A 7,606-nucleotide genomic window follows, 5' to 3' on the forward strand; every position below is an offset into this window, starting at 1 on the left:
GACCCGCACCTGGCTTTAATTGAAGCTCTATTCAGCATTAATTTCCTGTCCTTCGATGAAAATGGGTTGAGCCCAGCTTACAAACACTGGGCTGCCATACCTAGGCCTACACCCCTACCACTAGTGAGATGGAAGGACCCCATAACATGTCAATGGCAACTGCCCACCCCCTTGTTAACAAGGGGGCAAGGCTATGCTTGTGTGTTTCCTCAGACAGAAACAAAGCCAGTATGGGTTCCAGCAAGAGATGTGAGACCAGCAACTGACCAATGGGACTTGCCACTATTTGGGTAATTGGTTTGCTCTTCCCCGCCCCTGCCATGGCCCATGATCTCTGGGCCTTGGTTCCCTTCCTGCCTATACTCTCACCCTTATTGCTTCATTCCCCAGCCTACTCCACCCTCTATTCAACTAATTCTATGCTTGGCCTCCCCACCATGGACCCAGTTACTTCCTGGGAACCACTCAATGGCTCCTGGCCCCTAAATAACTCTCTATGCTTCACTACCAACAACACATCCTCATGCATCGGGCTGTTCAACCTGACCATCCAAGATTAGGCCGGCAGTGCCTCCTCGGGTTACATGCTTAAACTCAAGGGCCTTTCCCCTACCTTCAACAACACCAATGTAGCCTTGGTCCTTGCTGCACTGGGGACAATCATAACAGGGGAGGTGGAGGGGACTGCCACCCCTCCGCCCCCATTTTGCCCTACCATTCTACTCCCACTGCTCCCCAACTGCCCACACACACTCTCCCTTGCACCCTTTTTCCTCTTGCTCCCTATACCGTGGCAGAGATGCCACCCTAAGCCCAGCCATGCCATCCCTCCCTTCTGCCACTTCAGCCACTCCCCCTCTAATCATCCCCTAGCATCTTGGAGACAACTGACCCCTACCTATCCCTGTGGCATTAAGATCTCCCATACCAGCCGCGAATCAATACTTAGTAACTGGGACCTCTGTGGTCTGCACGCCCGCATGGACATGAGGCTGTTACTGGAACAGCAGGGCCTTCAGCTTTCCAATGGCACTTACACTAACACCAATCCCTCTACTTGTGCCAAAAACAAAATCCTTACATCCATTGATCACATGACATCCTGGCCCCCTACCCCTATTTGCGTGTGGTCCCCGTTTGCCTTATTGCTAGTCAATGTTACTGCTCCAATACCAACACCACTTGTGTACTGGCGGCCTGCTGGAACCATCCAGCTCACATAGTTCTCTTTATGCGTGATCCCACAGCCCTCTGGGTGCCAGTCACCAATGCAACCCACTTCCATGCCATCACCCTTATAGAGCGGACAGCCTTGTCACAAGCCCCCCACTTAAAACAGGATTTCGGGGTCACTGCCGCTCTCATCTCAGCCGTCATCCTTGCATTAGGGTTGGCCGCCACCTCTGCAGTGGCTATCACCCAATCCACTACTGTGGAGACACTCAATGAGGCTGTGTCCAAAACCTCCTCTACCTTTCACACTTAGTCCCTTATTAATCAGCATCTTCACCAGGCAATTAATGTGTTACAACAACAAATTGATCTCTTAAGTGAAGAGCTGGCAATTACCAAAGACATGGCTCTGCTAGCTTGTGACTCTCACTTTAGGTCACTTTGTCTCATCCCCTATAAAGTCCAGAATATTACTGAAGCACGCCTACAACTCGCACACTATATTCACAGTCACTGGAATCAAAAGTTTCTTAATTACTCTATATTACTAACTAATCAAATTATTGCTTTAAATTATACCCGCACCCCCACACTGGACATCAATTCAGGGTTCTTAGAGAAAATCTGGTCTAATCTAAAAGCACCATTTGACCCGTCTTGGGCCGTCACTTACCTACTCCTGACAGGCATAATTATTCTTCTCTTTCTACTTCTTAAATGGCTTGTTATTCATTTCCGCAGTCAGAAAAAATTCAATCACTCGGTGTATCAGGCCCTCAGAGCAATACACGAAGATGATTTCAACCTGCCCTATGCAGCCAGACAGACTTGGCTTACGCAAATGTACGAGGCCTCCTACAGATAATTCCCCACCTTGACTGATCCCCTGGGACGATACCCCTTGGAGGGCTGGTAGTCAATGACGGGTAAGCTCCTGTTGGGCTGAATCAACCTAAGCCAGGACATGGACGTGTACGCCCATGCTCCAATGATGGGTAAGTTTCATGCCAGAATAGGACAAACTAAGACAGGCACAGTCCATGATCCTGGGGTCATCCCGAGGTGGAGCTGCCTACAGGCTCTCGCTGGACAGTCATTTTTAAAGAAAAAGGGTGGCAATGTAGCAGGAGGCCTCCAAAGATGGCATGGACCCAGAGCCCCGGGATTCAGCGAGAATTCACTTCATGTCTTGGTCCACAAATAGCCTGCCAAAAGGAGCCCACGCTGCCTCCGTACCCTGCTCGCAAGCCCAGTGACTGCTGACAGACTGCATGGCATGGACCAATCAGAAAACGATATGCTGACTAAAGAGACTTGGGGGCAGAGAAAAGGGAAATATGAGGCCTGCCCCCTCCTGCATTAAACAAGCCTGCAGCACCTTGCCTAGTGCTTGCTTCTACCTGACTCCCGGGGTCTGTGTGTTGACTCCGCACCTCTTGCCCCCCCAATTGGCAGGGGACCCTTTCCAGGTCAGGGTCTTCACAGCTGGCCTGAGGAGAACCCCCAACACCTAGCATCCATGTTGGACAGTTAACTGCCTGTAACTTCATCTTCAGGGTCTCCAGTGCCCTATTCTGGCCTCCTTGGGCACTCACATGCATGTGCACAAACACACAAGAAGCACACACACATACATATAAATAATAAAAAATAAAATAAATCTTTTAAAGAATACCCTTTTTACTACTTCCTTTCCCATCTACCTTCATTTTATTTACACTGTTCTTCCTATCCAAACTGTATTCATTTGTTTATTTACACTTTGCTTCTTTCCAGTACTGACTGACCCATTGATTAATTGGTTGATGGATTGATTTGGTAAGAACTCTAGCACAACCTTGGATAGAACTGGTAAGAGAAGACGTGCTGTCTTGCCCTTGACCTCAGTGGGAATCATTCAGTCTTCAGTTATTAAGTGTGATGTCAATGGAAGACTTTTCATAGATGCCACTTATCAGACCAAGGCAAAGTCTTCTTTCGTAGTTTGGTACAACTTGGCAATTTATCCTTTCTGAGTTCTCTTTGAGTTTCTGGATTCGCTTATTGTTTTTTTCTCTTACCTGCCCTGTTGAACACTCACTGCACAGCTGTTGTGCATGTGTGTCTCTATGAGGCACCTCTGGCTGCAGAAAGGTTTCCTCTTCTGACTGGCACAAAAGCTGTGTGTGTGTCATCCACAGTCCTGGGAGAGCTGTGAAACTCAAGACAGAAGCCTGGGGAAGCTTGAGCATGGACCTCATAGAGAGCTGTGCCTGAGAGATAGACTCAGGGTCTCTTGCCACACGGGGCAGATCTGAGACCCAATACTGCGAGACAAAGCTTTTTAAGCTGTGTGATCAGTGTTTTATGTTTGAAAATTATGACTAAGCCTATAGAATTGGCATTACAGTTTAGAAAATGGAAGATTGGCAGGAAAATAGAAGAAAATGAGGTGGTGCATTAGTTACATTTCTCATTGCTGTAGCAAATTACGCAACAAGAGCAAAGTTAGGAAAGAAGGGTGTATTTTGGCACGTGGTTCCTGGGTACAGCTCATTGTGCCAGGGTAGGCATGTAGTATGGACACGAAGCAGCTGGGCACGCTGCCTCTGCAATCAGGGAGCAGAGAGAATAGAAGGAGGCTGGTGCTCAGACCCCCTCAACGCCCCCATCCCCATCTCCCTTTTATTCATTCTGGAACCACAGCCCATGAAAGGTGCTGCCTACATTCAGGGTGGGTCTTCTGTCTTCAGTTGAACTTTTCTGGAAATTCTCTCATAGACAAGGCCAAACGTGCATTTCCATGGTGATTCTAAATATTGTCAACTTGACAATCAAGATCAGTCATCACATGGAATGTTGGGTCCTAAATGAAACATCTGTATCATGCCCTCCAAGACTCAGGGAATATCCCAGAAGCGGGGAGGAAAGAATGTAAAAGGCAGAGGATGGAGAGATGTGCCAGAAAAAGACACCTTCTGTACATGACAAGGTCTTTGCTCTCAGGAACTCACTGCAGCTGTGGTTACCTGAGCAAGACTTCCACACAATTGTGCCCTTTAACATTTATCCTGCATGGAAAAGGAGCTTTTGAGGCTGTACCATCCCAGAGGGATGAGGGACTACTGGCAGCTAATGATGCTGGGGGTAGGGGTGTTATTTCCTTTAGAGGTATAGACATCGATCTGCTATCCTTGTTCTAGTAAACAACCTCATATCACACTTGTGCCAACAATTCTAATTAAACTCAGTGGGTCAGACACATTAAGAAGGCATGGAACTAGGAGGGAGCCTTGGGAAGAAGGGTTTCAAAGAGAGGAGGGGTAAACCAGGGATATAGGGAGAGAAAATGACAAAAATTCATTTATACATGTATGAAATTGTGAAAGAATATTTTTAAGAAATGAAAGAAAAAAAATATCCATCACAGCCTATGAGATGAATATTATAGTCAATAGATTTAGTGTACTACATGCCTAGCATGCAGAAACCTGGGTTCATTTCCCAAATCCTAAAAAGAGAAAGGAGGGAAATGGAGGACAGCAGAGGGGAGAAGAGGAGAGCAGAGACAGGAGAGAGAAGCGGGAAGAAAAGAGAAAGCAAAGTGGTCTGAGCTGGGATGCAGCTCAGTGGTAGAGCACTGCTCTAGTGTGTTTTAGGCCTTGGGGTGAATGTGCAGTATTGCAAGGAAAAAATCTAAATCTATAGAAATGACAAGAAAGTGTTAATTCTGACTCTTTTAGGGACAAAGTGCATGAGCCTGTGTGTTCCTTCACCACCCTTACCATACCTAATTGGTTCCAAGGTCTGTTCACCTAGTCAACATAACCAGATCCACAACTGCCATTTTAGGTCTTCAGGCTCTCATTAAAGTGTTAGGAAAAAATGTGTATTTTAATAGAAACACTTGTGTGTGTATGACACTGTGTGGTGTGTGTGTGTGTGTGTGTGTGTGTGTGTGTGTGTGTGTGTGAATATACCTGGGCACAGGCAAACATCCAGTGTCCTTCGTATCACTCTTGCCTCATTGTCTCCTTAACCCGGAGCTTCTGTCTTCAGTCCTTCCCGACCACGTTGGGGTAATAGGCAAGCATGCAGCTGTGCCTAGCTTCTTACATTGGAGCTGGAGATTCAAATTCAAGCCTTCATGCTTGCACAGCAAGTGCTCTTGCTGAGTGAGACCTTTCTTTACTCCCTACTGCAACGTTTTGTGGCCAAGGAAATCTTCCTCAGCACTGCAGATGTCTCGGTTCTACTTCCGGTTCTCAAGGACCCCATTTGAATGTGTCCGAAACCCTGTCTCTCTGGCAGCCTTCGCATTCCTCCCCAGTACGAGCTTTGTCATTGAAGGCTTTAATTTATTCAACACACAATGTCTTTGCCCTCTTGCCATCTGTAATTTATGCCTTACACACTCTGCTGCCCAGTATTATTTAATTCTGCTTTAAAAAAAAACTGACAGGAGTTTTGTGAGCCAGTTGGTCGGAAATCATCCCCATTAAAAACATTGTTATGCATAACGGTGTTTAGAAAAAATTCCCAGCAGTTCGTTTCAGTTTTGTAAGAGAATGTTCTTTATTTAGCCTTACCAGGCTGGCAGCTGTAGTTATCATTAATATAAAATAAAACTAACAGGAGCCCTAAGGAAAGAATGACAGCGCCAGGAGAATGCTAGAGCTTCTTTTTTATTTAAAAACTATTTATTATTGTTACTAGTGTTTGTGTGGGGATGGAGGTCAGAGGCAACTTATCAGAGTCTGATCTCTCCTCCCACCTTTACATGGGTTCTGGGACTGGAACTCACATTGTCAAGTTTTTAAGGTAAATGCACAACTTTACCCCGTGAGCCATCTTGCAGGCCCAAGAATAGAGTTTCTCATGCACATAGGGATGCAAATATGATTGCAAATAATAGAAAGCCCAAATAAAATGCACTGGGGAAGGGACCAGAGCAGATTCTCCGGTCCTGAAGCAGTCCTGAGCTACAATCAAGCAACCACTGACTTCGTTTTTCTTCTAGATCATTTCTCTTGGCAGAATGGAAATTGGTCCTTTAAACATGGAGAGTGTCCCAAAAAGTGCAGAGAAATGGGGTGGGGGTTGTTGTTGTTGTTTCTGTTGTTGTTAGTCCTTTTGAAGATCTTGCCAACAGCACTCTCATTTTAATTTCCTGACCACAGTGAAGTAGAAGAGAGCAGGATGTGAAAGATACTAGTGAGATGACCATGGAAAGAGTTCCTCTTCTAGAACAGTTCTTTAGGTCACACTTTCCATCCCATGGCCCTCACCATGATACTGTTTTAGCCAACACACTATGTGACGTGGTTTTTTTGTCTGGACCCATAGCACCTGCTGCTGTTTAATACTCTCTACTCCTTTCCTCTACTAGCTTGGCACAGCCATAGAAACCTCAGGAGGTTATGTGGAAGATGAAGTAGAAGAGAGAAGAAACATGGGTCTCCGAGTCAATCCTTAGACAACATCTGCTTGAATTAATTAAATTGTGTTTTCCCCACATTAATATGTTAAATTCCTTATCCTGGCACTTCCAGATGTGACCTCATTTAGTGATAGAGTCCTTACAGAGGCAGTGCACTTGATATGAGATCTTTAGCATTAGTCCTAATTCTGTATAACTGGTGTCTTTATCAAAAGGGAGACTGAATATGGAACTGCAAATATAAAGTGAGCCACAAGAGGAGACACGGGGAGACATCCTTCTGTGTAGTCAAGTAGAGAGCTCTGCCACAGATCCTTCACCCTCAGCCACAGAAGGAAGCAACCCCAGTGACATCATGGTCTTGAAATGAACAGTCTTCAGAGCAATGAACAATACCTTTCTACTGCTTAACTCATCCAGCTGTGGTAACTTGTCATGGCACCCCTTGAAAACGAATCTGGCGCTCAGCATGGGTAGCTATATTGGAAATCATGGGAGTGAGAAACATGTTACTGGATCCATAATACAAGCAGGCTAGGTAAGTTGACGAGTGAACCCAGGAATACACTTCTCTCTGTCTCCCCAGAACTAGGACGAGAAGCACATGCCTGGCTTTTGAACATGATTTCTGGAGAGTGAAGTGAGACCCTCAAGTTTACAAAGCAAGCGCTCTATTGACTGAGCTACTTCCCCAGCTCTAGTTTTTAAAAATTTTGTCAGAGATAGCTACAGAAAAGATACAGATGTAAATATGGTGGTGTGTGTGCAACGAGTCCACCTAGTGATCAAGTATTGCTTCTAAATATCATTGTATGATAATAAGCTCCAAAATTTGTTGACACCATACCTGGATCTCAATTTTGCCTGGAATAAAGAATTTCAAAAAGCAATAAAGGATTCAAAATAAGGTGGGCTTATGCCCAAAGGATGCAACAACTAGTCTGAAAGGTCATCCTACATGACCAAATTTGAGAAAACTAGAATAGCAAAATAGATGATTAGAAATAATTATAT

The sequence above is a fragment of the Nannospalax galili genome, unplaced genomic scaffold (genome assembly GCF_000622305.1).
Source record: "Nannospalax galili isolate Female #2095 unplaced genomic scaffold, S.galili_v1.0 scaffold209, whole genome shotgun sequence".
NCBI lineage: Eukaryota > Metazoa > Chordata > Mammalia > Rodentia > Spalacidae > Nannospalax > Nannospalax galili.